The sequence below is a fragment of the Crinia signifera genome, chromosome 1 (assembly GCF_055691185.1).
Source record: "Crinia signifera chromosome 1, ASM5569118v1, whole genome shotgun sequence".
NCBI lineage: Eukaryota > Metazoa > Chordata > Amphibia > Anura > Myobatrachidae > Crinia > Crinia signifera.
Genome location: NC_139217.1, coordinates 439693016 through 439714815, shown reverse-complemented (window position 1 = coordinate 439714815; position 21800 = coordinate 439693016). Strand labels below are relative to the sequence as shown.

The 21800-nt window shown below is 52.1% G+C and overlaps 28 non-coding genes and 2 pseudogenes across 28 annotated transcripts; all 30 read right to left on the bottom strand.

The window, feature by feature from the left end:
• Positions 1–116: 116 nt before the first annotated feature.
• On the bottom strand, positions 117–280 carry LOC146042604 (U1 spliceosomal RNA). Its single transcript, XR_014463942.1, has one exon. It is a non-coding gene; the product is annotated as a U1 spliceosomal RNA (small nuclear RNA).
• A 542-nt stretch (positions 281–822) lies between these two features.
• On the bottom strand, positions 823–986 carry LOC146041867 (U1 spliceosomal RNA). Its single transcript, XR_014463638.1, has one exon. It is a non-coding gene; the product is annotated as a U1 spliceosomal RNA (small nuclear RNA).
• Positions 987–1524: 538 nt separating this feature from the next.
• On the bottom strand, positions 1525–1688 carry LOC146041861 (U1 spliceosomal RNA). The gene has a single exon (XR_014463632.1). It is a non-coding gene; the product is annotated as a U1 spliceosomal RNA (small nuclear RNA).
• A 542-nt stretch (positions 1689–2230) lies between these two features.
• On the bottom strand, positions 2231–2394 carry LOC146042801 (U1 spliceosomal RNA). The gene has a single exon (XR_014464020.1). It is a non-coding gene; the product is annotated as a U1 spliceosomal RNA (small nuclear RNA).
• A 534-nt stretch (positions 2395–2928) lies between these two features.
• On the bottom strand, positions 2929–3092 carry LOC146041857 (U1 spliceosomal RNA). The gene has a single exon (XR_014463630.1). It is a non-coding gene; the product is annotated as a U1 spliceosomal RNA (small nuclear RNA).
• Positions 3093–3647: 555 nt separating this feature from the next.
• On the bottom strand, positions 3648–3773 carry LOC146044965 (U1 spliceosomal RNA; annotated as a pseudogene).
• Positions 3774–4319: 546 nt separating this feature from the next.
• On the bottom strand, positions 4320–4483 carry LOC146042568 (U1 spliceosomal RNA). Its single transcript, XR_014463923.1, has one exon. It is a non-coding gene; the product is annotated as a U1 spliceosomal RNA (small nuclear RNA).
• Positions 4484–5025: 542 nt separating this feature from the next.
• LOC146042516 (U1 spliceosomal RNA) lies at positions 5026–5189 on the bottom strand. Its single transcript, XR_014463899.1, has one exon. It is a non-coding gene; the product is annotated as a U1 spliceosomal RNA (small nuclear RNA).
• A 534-nt stretch (positions 5190–5723) lies between these two features.
• Positions 5724–5887, bottom strand: LOC146043402 (U1 spliceosomal RNA). Its single transcript, XR_014464400.1, has one exon. It is a non-coding gene; the product is annotated as a U1 spliceosomal RNA (small nuclear RNA).
• Positions 5888–6425: 538 nt separating this feature from the next.
• Positions 6426–6589, bottom strand: LOC146042773 (U1 spliceosomal RNA). Its single transcript, XR_014464011.1, has one exon. It is a non-coding gene; the product is annotated as a U1 spliceosomal RNA (small nuclear RNA).
• Positions 6590–7123: 534 nt separating this feature from the next.
• On the bottom strand, positions 7124–7287 carry LOC146041849 (U1 spliceosomal RNA). Its single transcript, XR_014463624.1, has one exon. It is a non-coding gene; the product is annotated as a U1 spliceosomal RNA (small nuclear RNA).
• Positions 7288–7829: 542 nt separating this feature from the next.
• Positions 7830–7993, bottom strand: LOC146043391 (U1 spliceosomal RNA). The gene has a single exon (XR_014464389.1). It is a non-coding gene; the product is annotated as a U1 spliceosomal RNA (small nuclear RNA).
• A 538-nt stretch (positions 7994–8531) lies between these two features.
• Positions 8532–8695, bottom strand: LOC146042768 (U1 spliceosomal RNA). Its single transcript, XR_014464010.1, has one exon. It is a non-coding gene; the product is annotated as a U1 spliceosomal RNA (small nuclear RNA).
• A 534-nt stretch (positions 8696–9229) lies between these two features.
• On the bottom strand, positions 9230–9393 carry LOC146041841 (U1 spliceosomal RNA). Its single transcript, XR_014463620.1, has one exon. It is a non-coding gene; the product is annotated as a U1 spliceosomal RNA (small nuclear RNA).
• A 517-nt stretch (positions 9394–9910) lies between these two features.
• On the bottom strand, positions 9911–10074 carry LOC146043711 (U1 spliceosomal RNA). Its single transcript, XR_014464708.1, has one exon. It is a non-coding gene; the product is annotated as a U1 spliceosomal RNA (small nuclear RNA).
• A 534-nt stretch (positions 10075–10608) lies between these two features.
• LOC146042641 (U1 spliceosomal RNA) lies at positions 10609–10772 on the bottom strand. The gene has a single exon (XR_014463955.1). It is a non-coding gene; the product is annotated as a U1 spliceosomal RNA (small nuclear RNA).
• Positions 10773–11306: 534 nt separating this feature from the next.
• Positions 11307–11470, bottom strand: LOC146042720 (U1 spliceosomal RNA). The gene has a single exon (XR_014463993.1). It is a non-coding gene; the product is annotated as a U1 spliceosomal RNA (small nuclear RNA).
• Positions 11471–12004: 534 nt separating this feature from the next.
• On the bottom strand, positions 12005–12168 carry LOC146041826 (U1 spliceosomal RNA). The gene has a single exon (XR_014463612.1). It is a non-coding gene; the product is annotated as a U1 spliceosomal RNA (small nuclear RNA).
• A 533-nt stretch (positions 12169–12701) lies between these two features.
• Positions 12702–12865, bottom strand: LOC146041601 (U1 spliceosomal RNA). The gene has a single exon (XR_014463513.1). It is a non-coding gene; the product is annotated as a U1 spliceosomal RNA (small nuclear RNA).
• Positions 12866–13399: 534 nt separating this feature from the next.
• On the bottom strand, positions 13400–13563 carry LOC146043689 (U1 spliceosomal RNA). The gene has a single exon (XR_014464686.1). It is a non-coding gene; the product is annotated as a U1 spliceosomal RNA (small nuclear RNA).
• A 534-nt stretch (positions 13564–14097) lies between these two features.
• On the bottom strand, positions 14098–14261 carry LOC146041818 (U1 spliceosomal RNA). The gene has a single exon (XR_014463610.1). It is a non-coding gene; the product is annotated as a U1 spliceosomal RNA (small nuclear RNA).
• Positions 14262–14803: 542 nt separating this feature from the next.
• Positions 14804–14966, bottom strand: LOC146043446 (U1 spliceosomal RNA). The gene has a single exon (XR_014464444.1). It is a non-coding gene; the product is annotated as a U1 spliceosomal RNA (small nuclear RNA).
• A 538-nt stretch (positions 14967–15504) lies between these two features.
• Positions 15505–15668, bottom strand: LOC146042456 (U1 spliceosomal RNA). The gene has a single exon (XR_014463878.1). It is a non-coding gene; the product is annotated as a U1 spliceosomal RNA (small nuclear RNA).
• Positions 15669–16931: 1263 nt separating this feature from the next.
• On the bottom strand, positions 16932–17095 carry LOC146041809 (U1 spliceosomal RNA). The gene has a single exon (XR_014463602.1). It is a non-coding gene; the product is annotated as a U1 spliceosomal RNA (small nuclear RNA).
• A 555-nt stretch (positions 17096–17650) lies between these two features.
• Positions 17651–17776, bottom strand: LOC146044960 (U1 spliceosomal RNA; annotated as a pseudogene).
• Positions 17777–18318: 542 nt separating this feature from the next.
• Positions 18319–18482, bottom strand: LOC146042854 (U1 spliceosomal RNA). The gene has a single exon (XR_014464040.1). It is a non-coding gene; the product is annotated as a U1 spliceosomal RNA (small nuclear RNA).
• Positions 18483–19012: 530 nt separating this feature from the next.
• LOC146041805 (U1 spliceosomal RNA) lies at positions 19013–19176 on the bottom strand. Its single transcript, XR_014463595.1, has one exon. It is a non-coding gene; the product is annotated as a U1 spliceosomal RNA (small nuclear RNA).
• Positions 19177–19718: 542 nt separating this feature from the next.
• LOC146042533 (U1 spliceosomal RNA) lies at positions 19719–19882 on the bottom strand. The gene has a single exon (XR_014463903.1). It is a non-coding gene; the product is annotated as a U1 spliceosomal RNA (small nuclear RNA).
• A 538-nt stretch (positions 19883–20420) lies between these two features.
• LOC146041799 (U1 spliceosomal RNA) lies at positions 20421–20584 on the bottom strand. Its single transcript, XR_014463594.1, has one exon. It is a non-coding gene; the product is annotated as a U1 spliceosomal RNA (small nuclear RNA).
• A 546-nt stretch (positions 20585–21130) lies between these two features.
• Positions 21131–21294, bottom strand: LOC146043546 (U1 spliceosomal RNA). Its single transcript, XR_014464543.1, has one exon. It is a non-coding gene; the product is annotated as a U1 spliceosomal RNA (small nuclear RNA).
• Positions 21295–21800: the final 506 nt, after the last annotated feature.

The following is a 21800-nucleotide window of genomic DNA, read 5'->3' as shown; positions in this document are numbered from 1 at the left end:
CGCAGCTTAAGGGGCGCGTGGGCAGGGCTAAGAGTGATGAAAGGATGGAAGGAAGGAAGGAAAGCAAGACTAATGGAGGTACTAGGTACAAAGGGCTGACTTTTACCAGAGCTGATCAGGGGAAAGCGCGAACGCAGTCCCCCACTACCACAAATTATGCAGTCGAGTTTCCCGCATTTGGGGAAATCGCAGGGGTCAACACACCCGGAGTGCAATGGATGAGCCTCGCCCTGGGAGAACCACCTTGGTGATCATGGTATCTCCCCTGCCAGGTAAGTATGAGTTGGACTAGGGCTCAGGAGGGCCGCAGCTCGGGCACACCCCCTTTGGCTGAAGGAGATTTACCTGAGGCAGCACAAGCGACTCCCACCTGGGGACAAAATACCGCAGGGAAGCCACATCTATTAACATTGAGGTGGTAAAGTGGAAAAGTGCCTATTCCTGACGCATCCCCCCAAACTATACCCACAACTAGTGCAAATCATTCCCAGAGCACACGGATTTGCATATTGTGTTGTCATTCAAGCAGTCGGCATGCAACAGCTGGAGGCCTCCTTGGCAACGCAAGTGAGTGTGGGTCCTGCAGCGACCTCTACTGGTTGTATATGCAAAGCACACTACAAGGCACAAGCAAATTAAAAACAAGGAAGCATATGCAGCCAGCACACAGCAGTAGAGATCAGAGCAGAACACAGAGTGTAAGCTAATGGCGCAGCTTAAGGGGCGCATGGGCAGGGCTAAGAGTGATGAAAGGATGGAAGGAAGGAAAGCAAGCCTAATGGAGGTACTAGGTACAAAGGGCTGACTTTTACCAGAGCTGATCAGGGGAAAGCGCGAACGCAGTCCCCCACTACCACAAATTATGCAGTCGAGTTTCCCGCATTTGGGGAAATCGCAGGGGTCAACACACCCGGAGTGCAATGGATGAGCCTCGCCCTGGGAGAACCACCTTCGTGATCATGGTATCTCCCCTGCCAGGTAAGTATGTGTTGGACTACGGCTCAGGAGGGCCGCAGCTCGGGCACACCCCCTTTGGCTGAAGGAGATTTACCTGAGGCAGCACAAGCGACTCCCACCTGGGGACAAAATACCGCAGGGAGGCCACATCTATTAACATTGAGGTGGTAAAGTGCCTATTCCTGACGCATCCTTCCAAACTATACCCACAACTAGTGCAAATCATTCTCAGAGCACACGGATTTGCATATTGTGTTGTCATTCAAGCAGTCGGCATGCAACAGCTGGAGGCCTCCTTGGCAACGCAAGTGAGTGTGGGTCCTGCAGCGACCTCTACTGGTTGTATATGCAAAGCACACTACAAGGCACAAGCAAAGTAAAAACAAGGAAGCATATGCAGCCAGCACACAGCAGTAGAGATCAGAGCAGAACACAGAGTGTAAGCTAATGGCGCAGCTTAAGGGGCGCGTGGGCAGGGCTAAGAGTGATGAAAGGATGGAAGGAAGGAAGGAAAGCAAGCCTAATGGAGGTACTAGGTACAAAGGGCTGACTTTTACCAGAGCTGATCAGGGGAAAGCGCGAACGCAGTCCCCCACTACCACAAATTATGCAGTCGAGTTTCCCGCATTTGGGGAAATCGCAGGGGTCAACACACCCGGAGTGCAATGGATGAGCCTCGCCCTGGGAGAACCACCTTCGTGATCATGGTATCTCCCCTGCCAGGTAAGTATGAGTTGGACTAGGGCTCAAGAGGGCCGCAGCTCGGGCACACCCCCTTTGGCTGAAGGAGATTTACCTGAGGCAGCACAAGCGACTCCCACCTGGGGACAAAATACCGCAGGGAGGCCACATCTATTAACATTGAGGTGGTAAAGTGGAAAAGTGCCTATTCCTGACGCATCCCCCCAAACTATACCCACAACTAGTGCAAATCATTCCCAGAGCACACGGATTTGCATATTGTGTTGTCATTCAAGCAGTCGGCATGCAACAGCTGGAGGCCTCCTTGGCAACGCAAGAGAGTGTGGGTCCTGCAGCGACCTCTACTGGTTGTATATGCAAAGCACACTACAAGGCACAAGCAAAGTAAAAACAAGGAAGCATATGCAGCCAGCACACAGCAGTAGAGATCAGAGCAGAACACAGAGTGTAAGCTAATGGCGCAGCTTAAGGGGCGCGTGGGCAGGGCTAAGAGTGATGAAAGGATGGAAGGAAGGAAAGCAAGCCTAATGGAGGTACTAGGTACAAAGGGCTGACTTTTACCAGAGCTGATCAGGGGAAAGCGCGAACGCAGTCCCCCACTACCACAAATTATGCAGTCAAGTTTCCCGCATTTGGGGAAATCGCAGGGGTCAACACACCCGGAGTGCAATGGATGAGCCTCGCCCTGGGAGAACCACCTTCGTGATCATGGTATCTCCCCTGCCAGGTAAGTATGTGTTGGACTAGGGCTCAGGAGGGCCGCAGCTCGGGCACACCCCCTTTGGCTGAAGGAGATTTACCTGAGGCAGCACAAGCGACTCCCACCTGGGGACAAAATACCGCAAGGAGGCCACATCTAATAACATTGAGGTGGTAAAGTGCCTATTCCTGACGCATCCCCCCAAACTATACCCACAACTAGTGCAAATCATTCCCAGAGCACACGGATTTGCATATTGTGTTGTCATTCAAGCAGTCGGCATGCAACAGCTGGAGGCCTCCTTGGCAACGCAAGTGAGTGTGGGTCCTGCAGCGACCTCTACTGGTTGTATATGCAAAGCACACTACAAGGCACAAGCAAAGTAAAAACAAGGAAGCATATGCAGCCAGCACACAGCAGTAGAGATCAGAGCAGAACACAGAGTGTAAGCTAATGGCGCAGCTTAAGGGGCGCGTGGGCAGGGCTAAGAGTGATGAAAGGATGGAAGGAAGGAAAGCAAGCCTAATGGAGGTACTAGGTACAAAGGGCTGACTTTTAGCAGAGCTGATCAGGGGAAAGCGCGAACGCAGTCCCCCACTACCACAAATTATGCAGTCGAGTTTCCCGCATTTGGGGAAATCGCAGGGGTCAACACACCCGGAGTGCAATGGATGAGCCTCGCCCTGGGAGAACCACCTTCGTGATCATGGTATCTCCCCTGCCAGGTAAGTATGAGTTGGACTAGGGCTCAGGAGGGCCGCAGCTCGGGCACACCCCCTTTGGCTGAAGGAGATTTACCTGAGGCAGCACAAGCGACTCCCACCTGGGGACAAAATACCGCAGGGAGGCCACATCTATTAACATTGAGGTGGTAAAGTGGAAAAGTGCCTATTCCTGACGCATCCCCCCAAACTATACCCACAACTAGTGCAAATCATTCCCAGAGCACACGGATTTGCATATTGTGTTGTCATTCAAGCAGTCGGCATGCAACAGCTGGAGGCCTCCTTGGCAACGCAAGTGAGTGTGGGTCCTGCAGCGACCTCTACTGGTTGTATATGCAAAGCACACTACAAGGCACAAGCAAAGTAAAAACAAGGAAGCATATGCAGCCAGCACACAGCAGTAGAGATCAGAGCAGAACACAGAGTGTAAGCTAATGGCGCAGCTTAAGGGGCGCGTGGGCAGGGCTAAGAGTGATGAAAGGATGGAAGGAAGGAAAGCAAGCCTAATGGAGGTACTAGGTACAAAGGGCTGACTTTTACCAGAGCTGATCAGGGAAAAGCGCGAACGCAGTCGAGTTTCCCGCATTTGGGGAAATCGCAGGGGTCAACACACCCGGAGTGCAATGGATGAGCCTCGCCCTGGGAGAACCACCTTCGTGATCATGGTATCTCCCCTGCCAGGTAAGTATGAGTTGGACTAGGGCTCAGGAGGGCCGCAGCTCGGGCACACCCCCTTTGGCTGAAGGAGATTTACCTGAGGCAGCACAAGCGACTCCCACCTGGGGACAAAATACCGCAGGGAAGCCACATCTATTAACATTGAGGTGGTAAAGTGGAAAAGTGCCTATTCCTGACGCATCCCCCCAAACTATACCCACAACTAGTGCAAATCATTCCCAGAGCACACGGATTTGCATATTGTGTTGTCATTCAAGAAGTCAGCATGCAACAGCTGGAGGCCTCCTTGGCAACGCAAGTGAGTGTGGGTCCTGCAGCGACCTCTACTGGTTGTATATGCAAAGCACACTACAAGGCACAAGCAAAGTAAAAACAAGGAAGCATATGCAGCCAGCACACAGCAGTAGAGATCAGAGCAGAACACAGAGTGTAAGCTAATGGCGCAGCTTAAGGGGCGCGTGGGCAGGGCTAAGAGTGATGAAAGGATGGAAGGAAGGAAGGAAAGCAAGCCTAATGGAGGTACTAGGTACAAAGGGCTGACTTTTACCAGAGCTGATCAGGGGAAAGCGCGAACGCAGTCCCCCACTACCACAAATTATGCAGTCGAGTTTCCCGCATTTGGGGAAATCGCAGGGATCAACACACCCGGAGTGCAATGGATGAGCCTCGCCCTGGGAGAACCACCTTCGTGATCATGGTATCTCCCCTGCCAGGTAAGTATGAGTTGGACTAGGGCTCAGGAGGGCCGCAGCTCGGGCACACCCCCTTTGGCTGAAGGAGATTTACCTGAGGCAGCACAAGCGACTCCCACCTGGGGACAAAATACCGCAGGGAGGCCACATCTATTAACATTGAGGTGGTAAAGTGGAAAAGTGCCTATTCCTGACGCATCCCCCCAAACTATACCCACAACTAGTGCAAATCATTCCCAGAGCACACGGATTTGCATATTGTGTTGTCATTCAAGCAGTCGGCATGCAACAGCTGGAGGCCTCCTTGGCAACGCAAGTGAGTGTGGGTCCTGCAGCGACCTCTACTGGTTGTATATGCAAAGCACACTACAAGGCACAAGCAAAGTAAAAACAAGGAAGCATATGCAGCCAGCACACAGCAGTAGAGATCAGAGCAGAACACAGATTGTAAGCTAATGGCGCAGCTTAAGGGGCGCGTGGGCAGGGCTAAGAGTGATGAAAGGATGGAAGGAAGGAAAGCAAGCCTAATGGAGGTACTAGGTACAGAGGGCTGACTTTTACCAGAGCTGATCAGGGGAAAGCGCGAACGCAGTCCCCCACTACCACAAATTATGCAGTCGAGTTTCCCACATTTGGGGAAATCGCAGGAGTCAACACACCCGGAGTGCAATGGATGAGCCTCGCCCTGGGAGAACCACCTTCATGATCATGGTATCTCCCCTGCCAGGTAAGTATGTGTTGGACTAGGGCTCAGGAGGGCTGCAGCTCGGGCACACCCCCTTTGGCTGAAGGAGATTTACCTGAGGCAGCACAAGCGACTCCCACCTGGGGACAAAATACCGCAAGGAGGCCACATCTATTAACATTGAGGTGGTAAAGTGCCTATTCCTGACGCATCCCCCCAAACTATACCCACAACTAGTGCAAATCATTCCCAGAGCACACGGATTTGCATATTGTGTTGTCATTCAAGCAGTCGGCATGCAACAGCTGGAGGCCTCCTTGGCAACGCAAGTGAGTGTGGGTCCTGCAGCGACCTCTACTGGTTGTATATGCAAAGCACACTACAAGGCACAAGCAAAGTAAAAACAAGGAAGCATATGCAGCCAGCACACAGCAGTAGAGATCAGAGCAGAACACAGAGTGTAAGCTAATGGCGCAGCTTAAGGGGCGCGTGGGCAGGGCTAAGAGTGATGAAAGGATGGATGGAAGGAAAGCAAGCCTAATGGAGGTACTAGGTACAAAGGGCTGACTTTTACCAGAGCTGATCAGGGGAAAGCGCGAACGCAGTCCCCCACTACCACAAATTATGCAGTCGAGTTTCCCGCATTTGGGGAAATCGCAGGGGTCAACACACCCGGAGTGCAATGGATGAGCCTCGCCCTGGGAGAACCACCTTCGTGATCATGGTATCGCCCCTGCCAGGTAAGTATGTGTTGGACTAGGGCTCAGGAGGGCTGCAGCTCGGGCACACCCCCTTTGGCTGAAGGAGATTTACCTGAGGCAGCACAAGCGACTCCCACCTGGGGACAAAATACCGCAAGGAGGCCACATCTATTAACATTGAGGTGGTAAAGTGCCTATTCCTGACGCATCCCCCCAAACTATACCCACAACTAGTGCAAATCATTCCCAGAGCACACGGATTTGCATATTGTGTTGTCATTCAAGCAGTCGGCATGCAACAGCTGGAGGCCTCCTTGGCAACGCAAGTGAGTGTGGGTCCTGCAGCGACCTCTACTGGTTGTATATGCAAAGCACACTACAAGGCACAAGCAAAGTAAAAACAAGGAAGCATATGCAGCCAGCACACAGCAGTAGAGATCAGAGCAGAACACAGAGTGTAAGCTAATGGCGCAGCTTAAGGGGCGCGTGGGCAGGGCTAAGAGTGATGAAAGGATGGAAGGAAGGAAGGAAAGCAAGACTAATGGAGGTACTAGGTACAAAGGGCTGACTTTTACCAGAGCTGATCAGGGGAAAGCGCGAACGCAGTCCCCCACTACCACAAATTATGCAGTCGAGTTTCCCGCATTTGGGGAAATCGCAGGGGTCAACACACCCGGAGTGCAATGGATGAGCCTCGCCCTGGGAGCACCACCTTCGTGATCATGGTATCTCCCCTGCCAGGTAAGTATGAGTTGGACTAGGGCTCAGGAGGGCCGCAGCTCGGGCACACCCCCTTTGGCTGATGGAGATTTACCTGAGGCAGCACAAGCGACTCCCACCTGGGGACAAAATACCGCAAGGAGGCCACATCTATTAACATTGAGGTGGTAAAGTGCCTATTCCTGACGCATCCCCCCAAACTATACCCACAACTAGTGCAAATCATTCCCAGAGCACACGGATTTGCATATTGTGTTGTCATTCAAGCAGTCGGCATGCAACAGCTGGAGGCCTCCTTGGCAACGCAAGTGAGTGTGGGTCCTGCAGCGACCTCTACTGGTTGTATATGCAAAGCACACTACAAGGCACAAGCAAAGTAAAAACAAGGAAGCATATGCAGCCAGCACACAGCAGTAGAGATCAGAGCAGAACACAGAGTGTAAGCTAATGGCGCAGCTTAAGGGGCGCATGGGCAGGGCTAAGAGTGATGAAAGGATGGAAGGAAGGAAAGCAAGCCTAATGGAGGTACTAGGTACAAAGGGCTGACTTTTACCAGAGCTGATCAGGGGAAAGCGCGAACGCAGTCCCCCACTACCACAAATTATGCAGTCGAGTTTCCCGCATTTGGGGAAATCGCAGGGGTCAACACACCCGGAGTGCAATGGATGAGCCTCGCCCTGGGAGAACCACCTTCGTGATCATGGTATCTCCCCTGCCAGGTAAGTATGAGTTGGACTAGGGCTCAGGAGGGCCGCAGCTCAGGCACACCCCCTTTGGCTGAAGGAGATTTACCTGAGGCAGCACAAGCGACTCCCACCTGGGGACAAAATACCGCAGGGAGGCCACATCTATTAACATTGAGGTGGTAAAGTGGAAAAGTGCCTATTCCTGACGCATCCACACAAACTATACCCACAACTAGTGCAAATCATTCCCAGAGCACACGGATTTGCATATTGTGTTGTCATTCAAGCAGTCGGCATGCAACAGCTGGAGGCCTCCTTGGCAACGCAAGTGAGTGTGGGTCCTGCAGCGACCTCTACTGGTTGTATATGCAAAGCACACTACAAGGCACAAGCAAAGTAAAAACAAGGAAGCATATGCAGCCAGCACACAGCAGTAGAGATCAGAGCAGAACACAGAGTGTAAGCTAATGGCGCAGCTTAAGGGGCGCGTGGGCAGGGCTAAGAGTGATGAAAGGATGGATGGAAGGAAAGCAAGCCTAATGGAGGTACTAGGTACAAAGGGCTGACTTTTACCAGAGCTGATCAGGGGAAAGCGCGAACGCAGTCCCCCACTACCACAAATTATGCAGTCGAGTTTCCCGCATTTGGGGAAATCGCAGGGGTCAACACACCCGGAGTGCAATGGATGAGCCTCGCCCTGGGAGAACCACCTTCGTGATCATGGTATCGCCCCTGCCAGGTAAGTATGTGTTGGACTAGGGCTCAGGAGGGCTGCAGCTCGGGCACACCCCCTTTGGCTGAAGGAGATTTACCTGAGGCAGCACAAGCGACTCCCACCTGGGGACAAAATACCGCAAGGAGGCCACATCTATTAACATTGAGGTGGTAAAGTGCCTATTCCTGACGCATCCCCCCAAACTATACCCACAACTAGTGCAAATCATTCCCAGAGCACACGGATTTGCATATTGTGTTGTCATTCAAGCAGTCGGCATGCAACAGCTGGAGGCCTCCTTGGCAACGCAAGTGAGTGTGGGTCCTGCAGCGACCTCTACTGGTTGTATATGCAAAGCACACTACAAGGCACAAGCAAAGTAAAAACAAGGAAGCATATGCAGCCAGCACACAGCAGTAGAGATCAGAGCAGAACACAGAGTGTAAGCTAATGGCGCAGCTTAAGGGGCGCGTGGGCAGGGCTAAGAGTGATGAAAGGATGGAAGGAAGGAAGGAAAGCAAGACTAATGGAGGTACTAGGTACAAAGGGCTGACTTTTACCAGAGCTGATCAGGGGAAAGCGCGAACGCAGTCCCCCACTACCACAAATTATGCAGTCGAGTTTCCCGCATTTGGGGAAATCGCAGGGGTCAACACACCCGGAGTGCAATGGATGAGCCTCGCCCTGGGAGCACCACCTTCGTGATCATGGTATCTCCCCTGCCAGGTAAGTATGAGTTGGACTAGGGCTCAGGAGGGCCGCAGCTCGGGCACACCCCCTTTGGCTGATGGAGATTTACCTGAGGCAGCACAAGCGACTCCCACCTGGGGACAAAATACCGCAAGGAGGCCACATCTATTAACATTGAGGTGGTAAAGTGCCTATTCCTGACGCATCCCCCCAAACTATACCCACAACTAGTGCAAATCATTCCCAGAGCACACGGATTTGCATATTGTGTTGTCATTCAAGCAGTCGGCATGCAACAGCTGGAGGCCTCCTTGGCAACGCAAGTGAGTGTGGGTCCTGCAGCGACCTCTACTGGTTGTATATGCAAAGCACACTACAAGGCACAAGCAAAGTAAAAACAAGGAAGCATATGCAGCCAGCACACAGCAGTAGAGATCAGAGCAGAACACAGAGTGTAAGCTAATGGCGCAGCTTAAGGGGCGCATGGGCAGGGCTAAGAGTGATGAAAGGATGGAAGGAAGGAAAGCAAGCCTAATGGAGGTACTAGGTACAAAGGGCTGACTTTTACCAGAGCTGATCAGGGGAAAGCGCGAACGCAGTCCCCCACTACCACAAATTATGCAGTCGAGTTTCCCGCATTTGGGGAAATCGCAGGGGTCAACACACCCGGAGTGCAATGGATGAGCCTCGCCCTGGGAGAACCACCTTCGTGATCATGGTATCTCCCCTGCCAGGTAAGTATGAGTTGGACTAGGGCTCAGGAGGGCCGCAGCTCAGGCACACCCCCTTTGGCTGAAGGAGATTTACCTGAGGCAGCACAAGCGACTCCCACCTGGGGACAAAATACCGCAGGGAGGCCACATCTATTAACATTGAGGTGGTAAAGTGGAAAAGTGCCTATTCCTGACGCATCCACACAAACTATACCCACAACTAGTGCAAATCATTCCCAGAGCACACGGATTTGCATATTGTGTTGTCATTCAAGCAGTCGGCATGCAACAGCTGGAGGCCTCCTTGGCAACGCAAGTGAGTGTGGGTCCTGCAGCGACCTCTACTGGTTGTATATGCAAAGCACACTACAAGGCACAAGCAAAGTAAAAACAAGGAAGCATATGCAGCCAGAACACAGAGTGTAAGCTAATGGCGCAGCTTAAGGGGCGCGTGGGCAGGGCTAAGAGTGATGAAATGATGGAAGGAAGGAAAGCAAGCCTAATGGAGGTACTAGGTACAAAGGGCTGACTTTTACCAGAGCTGATCAGGGGAAAGCGCGAACGCAGACCCCCACTACCACAAATTATGCAGTCGAGTTTCCCGCATTTGGGGAAATCGCAGGAGTCAACACACCCGGAGTGCAATGGATGAGCCTCGCCCTGGGAGAACCACCTTCGTGATCATGGTATCTCCCCTGCCAGGTAAGTATGAGTTGGACTAGGGCTCAGGAGGGCCGCAGCTCGGGCACACCCCCTTTGGCTGAAGGAGATTTACCTGAGGCAGCACAAGCGACTCCCACCTGGGGACAAAATACCGCAAGGAGGCCACATCTATTAACATTGAGGTGGTAAAGTGCCTATTCCTGACGCATCCCCCCAAACTATACCCACAACTAGTGCAAATCATTCCCAGAGCACACGGATTTGCATATTGTGTTGTCATTCAAGCAGTCGGCATGCAACAGCTGGAGGCCTCCTTGGCAACGCAAGTGAGTGTGGGTCCTGCAGCGACCTCTACTGGTTGTATATGCAAAGCACACTACAAGGCACAAGCAAAGTAAAAACAAGGAAGCATATGCAGCCAGCACACAGCAGTAGAGATCAGAGCAGAACACAGAGTGTAAGCTAATGGCGCAGCTTAAGGGGCGCGTGGGCAGGGCTAAGAGTGATGAAAGGATGGAAGGAAGGAAAGCAAGCCTAATGGAGGTACTAGGTACAAAGGGCTGACTTTTACCAGAGCTGATCAGGGGAAAGCGCGAACGCAGTCCCCCACTACCACAAATTATGCAGTCGAGTTTCCCGCATTTGGGGAAATCGCAGGGGTCAACACACCCGGAGTACAATGGATGAGCCTCGCCCTGGGAGAACCACCTTCGTGATCATGGTATCTCCCCTGCCAGGTAAGTATGAGTTGGACTAGGGCTCAGGAGGGCCGCAGCTCGGGCACACCCCCTTTGGCTGAAGGAGATTTACCTGAGGCAGCACAAGCGACTCCCACCTGGGGACAAAATACCGCAAGGAGGCCACATCTATTAACATTGAGGTGGTAAAGTGCCTATTCCTGACGCATCCCCCCAAACTATACCCACAACTAGTGCAAATCATTCCCAGAGCACACGGATTTGCATATTGTGTTGTCATTCAAGCAGTCGGCATGCAACAGCTGGAGGCCTCCTTGGCAACGCAAGTGAGTGTGGGTCCTGCAGCGACCTCTACTGGTTGTATATGCAAAGCACACTACAAGGCACAAGCAAAGTAAAAACAAGGAAGCATATGCAGCCAGCACACAGCAGTAGAGATCAGAGCAGAACACAGAGTGTAAGCTAATGGCGCAGCTTAAGGGGCGCATGGGCAGGGCTAAGAGTGATGAAAGGATGGAAGGAAGGAAAGCAAGCCTAATGGAGGTACTAGGTACAAAGGGCTGACTTTTACCAGAGCTGATCAGGGGAAAGCGCGAACGCAGTCCCCCACTACCACAAATTATGCAGTCGAGTTTCCCGCATTTGGGGAAATCGCAGGGGTCAACACACCCGGAGTGCAATGGATGAGCCTCGCCCTGGGAGAACCACCTTCGTGATCATAGTATCTCCCCTGCCAGGTAAGTATGAGTTGGACTAGGGCTCAGGAGGGCCGCAGCTCGGGCACACCCCCTTTGGCTGAAGGAGATTTACCTGAGGCAGCACAAGCGACTCCCACCTGGGGACAAAATACCGCAGGGAGGCCACATCTATTAACATTGAGGTGGTAAAGTGCCTATTCCTGACGCATCCTTCCAAACTATACCCACAACTAGTGCAAATCATTCTCAGAGCACACGGATTTGCATATTGTGTTGTCATTCAAGCAGTCGGCATGCAACAGCTGGAGGCCTCCTTGGCAACGCAAGTGAGTGTGGGTCCTGCAGCGACCTCTACTGGTTGTATATGCAAAGCACACTACAAGGCACAAGCAAAGTAAAAACAAGGAAGCATATGCAGCCAGCACACAGCAGTAGAGATCAGAGCAGAACACAGAGTGTAAGCTAATGGCGCAGCTTAAGGGGCGCGTGGGCAGGGCTAAGAGTGATGAAAGGATGGAAGGAAGGAAAGCAAGCCTAATGGAGGTACTAGGTACAAAGGGCTGACTTTTACCAGAGCTGATCAGGGGAAAGCGCGAACGCAGTCCCCCACTACCACAAATTATGCAGTCGAGTTTCCCGCATTTGGGGAAATCGCAGGGGTCAACACACCCGGAGTGCAATGGATGAGCCTCGCCCTGGGAGAACCACCTTCGTGATCATGGTATCTCCCCTGCCAGGTAAGTATGAGTTGGACTAGGGCTCAGGAGGGCCGCAGCTCGGGCACACCCCCTTTGGCTGAAGGAGATTTACCTGAGGCAGCACAAGCGACTCCCACCTGGGGACAAAATACCGCAGGGAGGCCACATCTATTAACATTGAGGTGGTAAAGTGGAAAAGTGCCTATTCCTGACGCATCCCCCCAAACTATACCCACAACTAGTGCAAATCATTCCCAGAGCACACGGATTTGCATATTGTGTTGTCATTCAAGCAGTCGGCATGCAACAGCTGGAGGCCTCCTTGGCAACGCAAGTGAGTGTGGGTCCTGCAGCGACCTCTACTGGTTGTATATGCAAAGCACACTACAAGGCACAAGCAAAGTAAAAACAAGGAAGCATATGCAGCCAGCACACAGCAGTAGAGATCAGAGCAGAACACAGAGTGTAAGCTAATGGCGCAGCTTAAGGGGCGCATGGGCAGGGCTAAGAGTGATGAAAGGATGGAAGGATGCCTAATGGAGGTACTAGGTACAAAGGGCTGACTTTTACCAGAGCTGATCAGGGGAAAGCGCGAACGCAGTCCCCCACTACCACAAATTATGCAGTCGAGTTTCCCACATTTGGGGAAATCGCAGGGGTCAACACACCCGGAGTGCAATGGATGAGCCTCGCCCTGGGAGAACCACCTTCGTGATCATGGTATCTCCCCTGCCAGGTAAGTATGAGTTGGACTAGGGCTCAGGAGGGCCGCAGCTCGGGCACACCCCCTTTGGCTGAAGGAGATTTACCTGAGGCAGCACAAGCGACTCCCACCTGGGGACAAAATAACGCAAGGAGGCCACATCTATTAACATTGAGGTGGTAAAGTGCCTATTCCTGACGCATCCCCCCAAACTATACCCACAACTAGTGCAAATCATTCCCAGAGCACACGGATTTGCATATTGTGTTGTCATTCAAGCAGTCGGCATGCAACAGCTGGAGGCCTCCTTGGCAACGCAAGTGAGTGTGGGTCCTGCAGCGACCTCTACTGGTTGTATATGCAAAGCACACTACAAGGCACAAGCAAAGTAAAAACAAGGAAGCATATGCAGCCAGCACACAGCAGTAGAGATCAGAGCAGAACACAGAGTGTAAGCTAATGGCGCAGCTTAAGGGGCGCGTGGGCAGGGCTAAGAGTGATGAAAGGATGGAAGGAAGGCAAGCAAGCCTAATGGAGGTACTAGGTACAAAGGGCTGACTTTTACCAGAGCTGATCAGGGGAAAGCGCGAACGCAGTCCCCCACTACCACAAATTATGCAGTTGAGTTTCCCGCATTTGGGGAAATCGCAGGGGTCAACACACCCGGAGTGCAATGGATGAGCCTCGCCCTGGGAGAACCACCTTCGTGATCATGGTATCTCCCCTGCCAGGTAAGTATGAGTTGGACTAGGGCTCAGGAGGGCCGCAGCTCGGGCACACCCCCTTTGGCTGAAGGAGATTTACCTGAGGCAGCACAAGCGACTCCCACCTGGGGACAAAATACCGCAGGGAGGCCACATCTATTAACATTGAGGTGGTAAAGTGCCTATTCCTGACGCATCCTTCCAAACTATACCCACAACTAGTGCAAATCATTCTCAGAGCACACGGATTTGCATATTGTGTTGTCATTCAAGCAGTCGGCATGCAACAGCTGGAGGCCTCCTTGGCAACGCAAGTGAGTGTGGGTCCTGCAGCGACCTCTACTGGTTGTATATGCAAAGCACACTACAAGGCACAAGCAAAGTAAAAACAAGGAAGCATATGCAGCCAGCACACAGCAGTAGAGATCAGAGCAGAACACAGAGTGTAAGCTAATGGCGCAGCTTAAGGGGCGCGTGGGCAGGGCTAAGAGTGATGAAAGGATGGAAGGAAGGAAAGCAAGCCTAATGGAGGTACTAGGTACAAAGGGCTGACTTTTACCAGAGCTGATCAGGGGAAAGCGCGAACGCAGTCCCCCACTACCACAAATTATGCAGTCGAGTTTCCCGCATTTGGGGAAATCGCAGGGGTCAACACACCCGGAGTGCAATGGATGAGCCTCGCCCTGGGAGAACCACCTTCGTGATCATGGTATCTCCCCTGCCAGGTAAGTATGAGTTGGACTAGGGCTCAGGAGGGCCGCAGCTCGGGCACACCCCCTTTGGCTGAAGGAGATTTACCTGAGGCAGCACAAGTGACTCCCACCTGGGGACAAAATACCGCAGGGAGGCCACATCTATTAACATTGAGGTGGTAAAGTGGAAAAGTGCCTATTCCTGACGCATCCCCCCAAACTATACCCACAACTAGTGCAAATCATTCCCAGAGCACACGGATTTGCATATTGTGTTGTCATTCAAGCAGTCGGCGTGCAACAGCTGGAGGCCTCCTTGGCAACGCAAGTGAGTGTGGGTCCTGCAGCGACCTCTACTGGTTGTATATGCAAAGCACACTACAAGGCACAAGCAAAGTAAAAACAAGGAAGCATATGCAGCCAGCACACAGCAGTAGAGATCAGAGCAGAAAACAGAGTGTAAGCTAATGGCGCAGCTTAAGGGGCGCGTGGGCAGGGCTAAGAGTGATGAAAGGATGGAAGGAAGGAAAGCAAGCCTAATGGAGGTACTAGGTACAAAGGGCTGACTTTTACCAGAGCTGATCAGGGGAAAGCGCGAACGCAGTCCCCACTACCACAAATTATGCAGTCGAGTTTCCCGCATTTGGGGAAATCGCAGGGGTCAACACACCCGGAGTGCAATGGATGAGCCTCGCCCTGGGAGAACCACCTTCGTGATCATGGTATCTCCCCTGCCAGGTAAGTATGAGTTGGACTAGGGCTCAGGAGGGCCGCAGCTCGGGCACACCCCCTTTGGCTGAAGGAGATTTACCTGAGGCAGCACAAGCGACTCCCACCTGGGGACAAAATACCGCAAGGAGGCCACATCTATTAACATTGAGGTGGTAAAGTGCCTATTCCTGACGCATCCCCCCAAACTATACCCACAACTAGTGCAAATCATTCCCAGAGCACACGGATTTGCATATTGTGTTGTCATTCAAGCAGTCGGCATGCAACAGCTGGAGGCCTCCTTGGCAACGCAAGTGAGTGTGGGTCCTGCAGCGACCTCTACTGGTTGTATATGCAAAGCACACTACAAGGCACAAGCAAAGTAAAAACAAGGAAGCATATGCAGCCAGCACACAGCAGTAGAGATCAGAGCAGAACACAGAGTGTAAGCTAATGGCGCAGCTTAAGGGGCGCGTGGGCAGGGCTAAGAGTGATGAAAGGATGGAAGGAAGGAAGGAAAGCAAGCCTAATGGAGGTACTAGGTACAAAGGGCTGACTTTTACCAGAGCTGATCAGGGGAAAGCGCGAACGCAGTCCCCCACTACCACAAATTATGCAGTCGAGTTTCCCGCATTTGGGGAAATCGCAGGGGTCAACACACCCAGAGTGCAATGGATGAGCCTCGCCCTGGGAGAACCACCTTCGTGATCATGGTATCTCCCCTGCCAGGTAAGTATGAGTTGGACTAGGGCTCAGGAGGGCCGCAGCTCGGGCACACCCCCTTTGGCTGAAGGAGATTTACCTGAGGCAGCACAAGCGACTCCCACCTGGGGACAAAATACCGCAAGGAGGCCACATCTATTAACATTGAGGTGGTAAAGTGCCTATTCCTGACGCATCCTTCCAAACTATACCCACAACTAGTGCAAATCATTCTCAGAGCACACGGATTTGCATATTGTGTTGTCATTCAAGCAGTCGGCATGCAACAGCTGGAGGCCTCCTTGGCAACGCAAGTGAGTGTGGGTCCTGCAGCGACCTCTACTGGTTGTATATGCAAAGCACACTACAAGGCACAAGCAAAGTAAAAACAAGGAAGCATATGCAGCCAGCACACAGCAGTAGAGATCAGAGCAGAACACAGAGGGCGGTATTCAATGTGAATACCCTGCGAGGTGCAGCGAATCCTTTTTAGGATTCGCTGCACATTCGCCACGTTCCGGAGCCAGCGGGCTCCGGTATTCAACGTGTCAGGGGCTCGCTGCCCCTGACAGGCGAATATGAGCTCCTGCGGCGATTGCCGCAGGGAGCCTCAGGACGGTGCCAGGCAGAGAGATGGTAGTCTCTCTGCCTAGCCCAGACCTTTGTGGGGGGTTAGGTGTGCTCCCCGGGTGCCAGGCAGCACAGGCTGCCCCCCCGGGGTGCCAGCAGGCAAGCATATATTTACTACACAGGATCGTAATGATCGTGCAGTGAATATATGAATATGTAATGAGCGGCTCCGCTCTGGCGCCACCTGCTGGCTGCTGTGTAAAAAAAAAATAAAAAAAAAAAATATTATTTTTAAAATTAAATATATATTCATGTGCTTACAGCACATGAATAAAAATAGCATGCCCCTCCTCAGATGAAAATTCCTGATTTTTTGACACCAAATGTAAAAAACAGAACACTTTATTTTAAAAGTTCACATTCCACTTCACCATAAAAAGATAGCGATTGCTACTCGGTGAATCATGGTGAAAAAAACCTTCAAATGTATTCGCCAACTGGTCATTGAATAGGGTGATTCACCGTTTTAGTCAGAAATTCGCCAAACAGCACAAATTCACCATAAAAACCTGGCGAATCAGGCTCATTGAACACCGCCCAGAGTGTAAGCTAATGGCGCAGCTTAAGGGGCGCGTGGGCAGGGCTAAGAGTGATGAAAGGATGGAAGGAAGGAAAGCAAGCCTAATGGAGGTACTAGGTACAAAGGGCTGACTTTTAGCAGAGCTGATCAGGGGAAAGCGCGAACGCAGTCCCCCACTACCACAAATTATGCAGTCGAGTTTCCCGCATTTGGGGAAATCGCAGGGGTCAACACACCCGGAGTGCAATGGATGAGCCTCGCCCTGGGAGAACCACCTTCGTGATCATGGTATCTCCCCTGCCAGGTAAGTATGAGTTGGACTAGGGCTCAGGAGGGCCGCAGCTCGGGCACACCCCCTTTGGCTGAAGGAGATTTACCTGAGGCAGCACAAGCGACTCCCACCTGGGGACAAAATACCGCAGGGAGGCCACATCTATTAACATTGAGGTGGTAAAGTGGAAAAGTGCCTATTCCTGACGCATCCCCCCAAACTATACCCACAACTAGTGCAAATCATTCCCAGAGCACACGGATTTGCATATTGTGTTGTCATTCAAGCAGTCGGCATGCAACAGCTGGAGGCCTCCTTGGCAACGCAAGTGAGTGTGGGTCCTGCAGCGACCTCTACTGGTTGTATATGCAAAGCACACTACAAGGCACAAGCAAAGTAAAAACAAGGAAGCATATGCAGCCAGCACACAGCAGTAGAGATCAGAGCAGAACACAGAGTGTAAGCTAATGGCGCAGCTTAAGGGGCGCGTGGGCAGGGCTAAGAGTGATGAAAGGATGGAAGGAAGGAAAGCAAGCCTAATGGAGGTACTAGGTACAAAGGGCTGACTTTTACCAGAGCTGATCAGGGGAAAGCGCGAACGCAGTCGAGTTTCCCGCATTTGGGGAAATCGCAGGGGTCAACACACCCGGAGTGCAATGGATGAGCCTCGCCCTGGGAGAACCACCTTCGTGATCATGGTATCTCCCCTGCCAGGTAAGTATGAGTTGGACTAGGGCTCAGGAGGGCCGCAGCTCGGGCACACCCCCTTTGGCTGAAGGAGATTTACCTGAGGCAGCACAAGCGACTCCCACCTGGGGACAAAATACCGCAGGGAAGCCACATCTATTAACATTGAGGTGGTAAAGTCGAAAAGTGCCTATTCCTGACGCATCCCCCCAAACTATACCCACAACTAGTGCAAATCATTCCCAGAGCACACGGATTTGCATATTGTGTTGTCATTCAAGCAGTCAGCATGCAACAGCTGGAGGCCTCCTTGGCAACGCAAGTGAGTGTGGGTCCTGCAGCGACCTCTACTGGTTGTATATGCAAAGCACACTACAAGGCACAAGCAAAGTAAAAACAAGGAAGCATATGCAGCCAGCACACAGCAGTAGAGATCAGAGCAGAACACAGAGTGTAAGCTAATGGCGCAGCTTAAGGGGCGCGTGGGCAGGGCTAAGAGTGATGAAAGGATGGAAGGAAGGAAAGCAAGCCTAATGGAGGTACTAGGTACAAAGGGCTGACTTTTACCAGAGCTGATCAGGGGAAAGCGCGAACGCAGTCCCCCACTACCACAAATTATGCAGTCGAGTTTCCCGCATTTGGGGAAATCGCAGGGATCAACACACCCGGAGTGCAATGGATGAACCTCGCCCTGGGAGAACCACCTTCGTGATCATGGTATCTCCCCTGCCAGGTAAGTATGAGTTGGACTAGGGCTCAGGAGGGCCGCAGCTCGGGCACACCCCCTTTGGCTGAAGGAGATTTACCTGAGGCAGCACAAGCGACTCCCACCTGGGGACAAAATACCGCAGGGAGGCCACATCTATTAACATTGAGGTGGTAAAGTGGAAAAGTGCCTATTCCTGACGCATCCCCCCAAACTATACCCACAACTAGTGCAAATCATTCCCAGAGCACACGGATTTGCATATTGTGTTGTCATTCAAGCAGTCGGCATGCAACAGCTGGAGGCCTCCTTGGCAACGCAAGTGAGTGTGGGTCCTGCAGCGACCTCTACTGGTTGTATATGCAAAGCACAAGCAAAGTAAAAACAAGGAAGCATATGCAGCCAGCACACAGCAGTAGAGATCAGAGCAGAACACAGAGTGTAAGCTAATGGCGCAGCTTAAGGGGCGCGTGGGCAGGGCTAAGAGTGATGAAAGGATGGAAGGAAGGAAAGCAAGCCTAATGGAGGTACTAGGTACAAAGGGCTGACTTTTACCAGAGCTGATCAGGGGAAAGCGCGAACGCAGTCCCCCACTACCACAAATTATGCAGTCGAGTTTCCCGCATTTGGGGAAATCGCAGGGGTCAACACACCCGGAGTGCAATGGATGAGCCTCGCCCTGGGAGAACCACCTTCGTGATCATGGTATCTCCCCTGCCAGGTAAGTATGTGTTGGACTAGGGCTCAGGAGGGCTGCAGCTCGGGCACACCCCCTTTGGCTGAAGGAGATTTACCTGAGGCAGCACAAGCGACTCCCACCTGGGGACAAAATACCGCAGGGAGGCCACATCTATTAACATTGAGGTGGTAAAGTGGAAAAGTGCCTATTCCTGACGCATCCCCCCAAACTATACCCACAACTAGTGCAAATCATTCCCAGAGCACACGGATTTGCATATTGTGTTGTCATTCAAGCAGTCGGCATGCAACAGCTGGAGGCCTCCTTGGCAACGCAAGTGAGTGTGGGTCCTGCAGCGACCTCTACTGGTTGTATATGCAAAGCACACTACAAGGCACAAGCAAAGTAAAAACAAGGAAGCATATGCAGCCAGCACACAGCAGTAGAGATCAGAGCAGAACACAGAGTGTAAGCTAATGGCGCAGCTTAAGGGGCGCGTGGGCAGGGCTAAGAGTGATGAAAGGATGGATGGAAGGAAAGCAAGCCTAATGGAGGTACTAGTTACAAAGGGCTGACTTTTACCAGAGCTGATCAGGGGAAAGCGCGAACGCAGTCCCCCACTACCACAAATTATGCAGTCGAGTTTCCCGCATTTGGGGAAATCGCAGGGGTCAACACACCCGGAGTGCAATGGATGAGCCTCGCCCTGGGAGAACCACCTTTGTGATCATGGTATCTCCCCTGCCAGGTAAGTATGTGTTGGACTAGGGCTCAGGAGGGCTGCAGCTCGGGCACACCCCCTTTGGCTGAAGGAGATTTACCTGAGGCAGCACAAGCGACTCCCACCTGGGGACAAAATACCGCAAGGAGGCCACATCTATTAACATTGAGGTGGTAAAGTGCCTATTCCTGACGCATCCCCCCAAACTATACCCACAACTAGTGCAAATCATTCCCAGAGCACACGGATTTGCATATTGTGTTGTCATTCAAGCAGTCGGCATGCAACAGCTGGAGGCCTCCTTGGCAACGCAAGTGAGTGTGGGTCCTGCAGCGACCTCTACTGGTTGTATATGCAAAGCACACTACAAGGCACAAGCAAAGTAAAAACAAGGAAGCATATGCAGCCAGCACACAGCAGTAGAGATCAGAGCAGAACACAGAGTGTAAGCTAATGGCGCAGCTTAAGGGGCGCGTGGGCAGGGCTAAGAGTGATGAAAGGATGGAAGGAAGGAAGGAAAGCAAGACTAATGGAGGTACTAGGTACAAAGGGCTGACTTTTACCAGAGCTGATCAGGGGAAAGCGCGAACGCAGTCCCCCACTACCACAAATTATGCAGTCGAGTTTCCCGCATTTGGGGAAATCGCAGGGGTCAACACACCCGGAGTGCAATGGATGAGCCTCGCCCTGGGAGAACCACCTTCGTGATCATGGTATCTCCCCTGCCAGGTAAGTATGAGTTGGACTAGGGCTCAGGAGGGCCGCAGCTCGGGCACACCCCCTTTGGCTGAAGGAGATTTACCTGAGGCAGCACAAGCGACTCCCACCTGGGGACAAAATACCGCAGGGAGGCCACATCTATTAACATTGAGGTGGTAAAGTGGAAAAGTGCCTATTCCTGACGCATCCCCCCAAACTATACCCACAACTAGTGCAAATCATTCCCAGAGCACACGGATTTGCATATTGTGTTGTCATTCAAGCAGTCGGCATGCAACAGCTGGAGGCCTCCTTGGCAACGCAAGTGAGTGTGGGTCCTGCAGCGACCTCTACTGGTTGTATATGCAAAGCACACTACAAGGCACAAGCAAAGTAAAAACAAGGAAGCATATGCAGCCAGCACACAGCAGTAGAGATCAGAGCAGAACACAGAGTGTAAGCTAATGGCGCAGCTTAAGGGGCGCGTGGGCAGGGCTAAGAGTGATGAAAGGAAGGATGGATGGAAGGAAAGCAAGCCTAATGGAGGTACTAGGTACAAAGGGCTGACTTTTACCAGAGCTGATCAGGGGAAAGCGCGAACGCAGTCCCCCACTACCACAAATTATGCAGTCGAGTTTCCCGCATTTGGGGAAATCGCAGGGGTCAACACACCCGGAGTGCAATGGATGAGCCTCGCCCTGGGAGAACCACCTTTGTGATCATGGTATCTCCCCTGCCAGGTATGTATGTGTTGGACTAGGGCTCAGGAGGGCTGCAGCTCGGGCACACCCCCTTTGGCTGAAGGAGATTTACCTGAGGCAGCACAAGCGACTCCCACCTGGGGACAAAATACCGCAAGGAGGCCACATCTATTAACATTGAGGTGGTAAAGTGCCTATTCCTGACGCATCCCCCCAAACTATACCCACAACTAGTGCAAATCATTCCCAGAGCACACGGATTTGCATATTGTGTTGTCATTCAAGCAGTCGGCATGCAACAGCTGGAGGCCTCCTTGGCAACGCAAGTGAGTGTGGGTCCTGCAGCGACCTCTACTGGTTGTATATGCAAAGCACACTACAAGGCACAAGCAAAGTAAAAACAAGGAAGCATATGCAGCCAGAACACAGAGTGTAAGCTAATGGCGCAGCTTAAGGGGCGCGTGGGCAGGGCTAAGAGTGATGAAATGATGGAAGGAAGGAAAGCAAGCCTAATGGAGGTACTAGGTACAAAGGGCTGACTTTTACCAGAGCT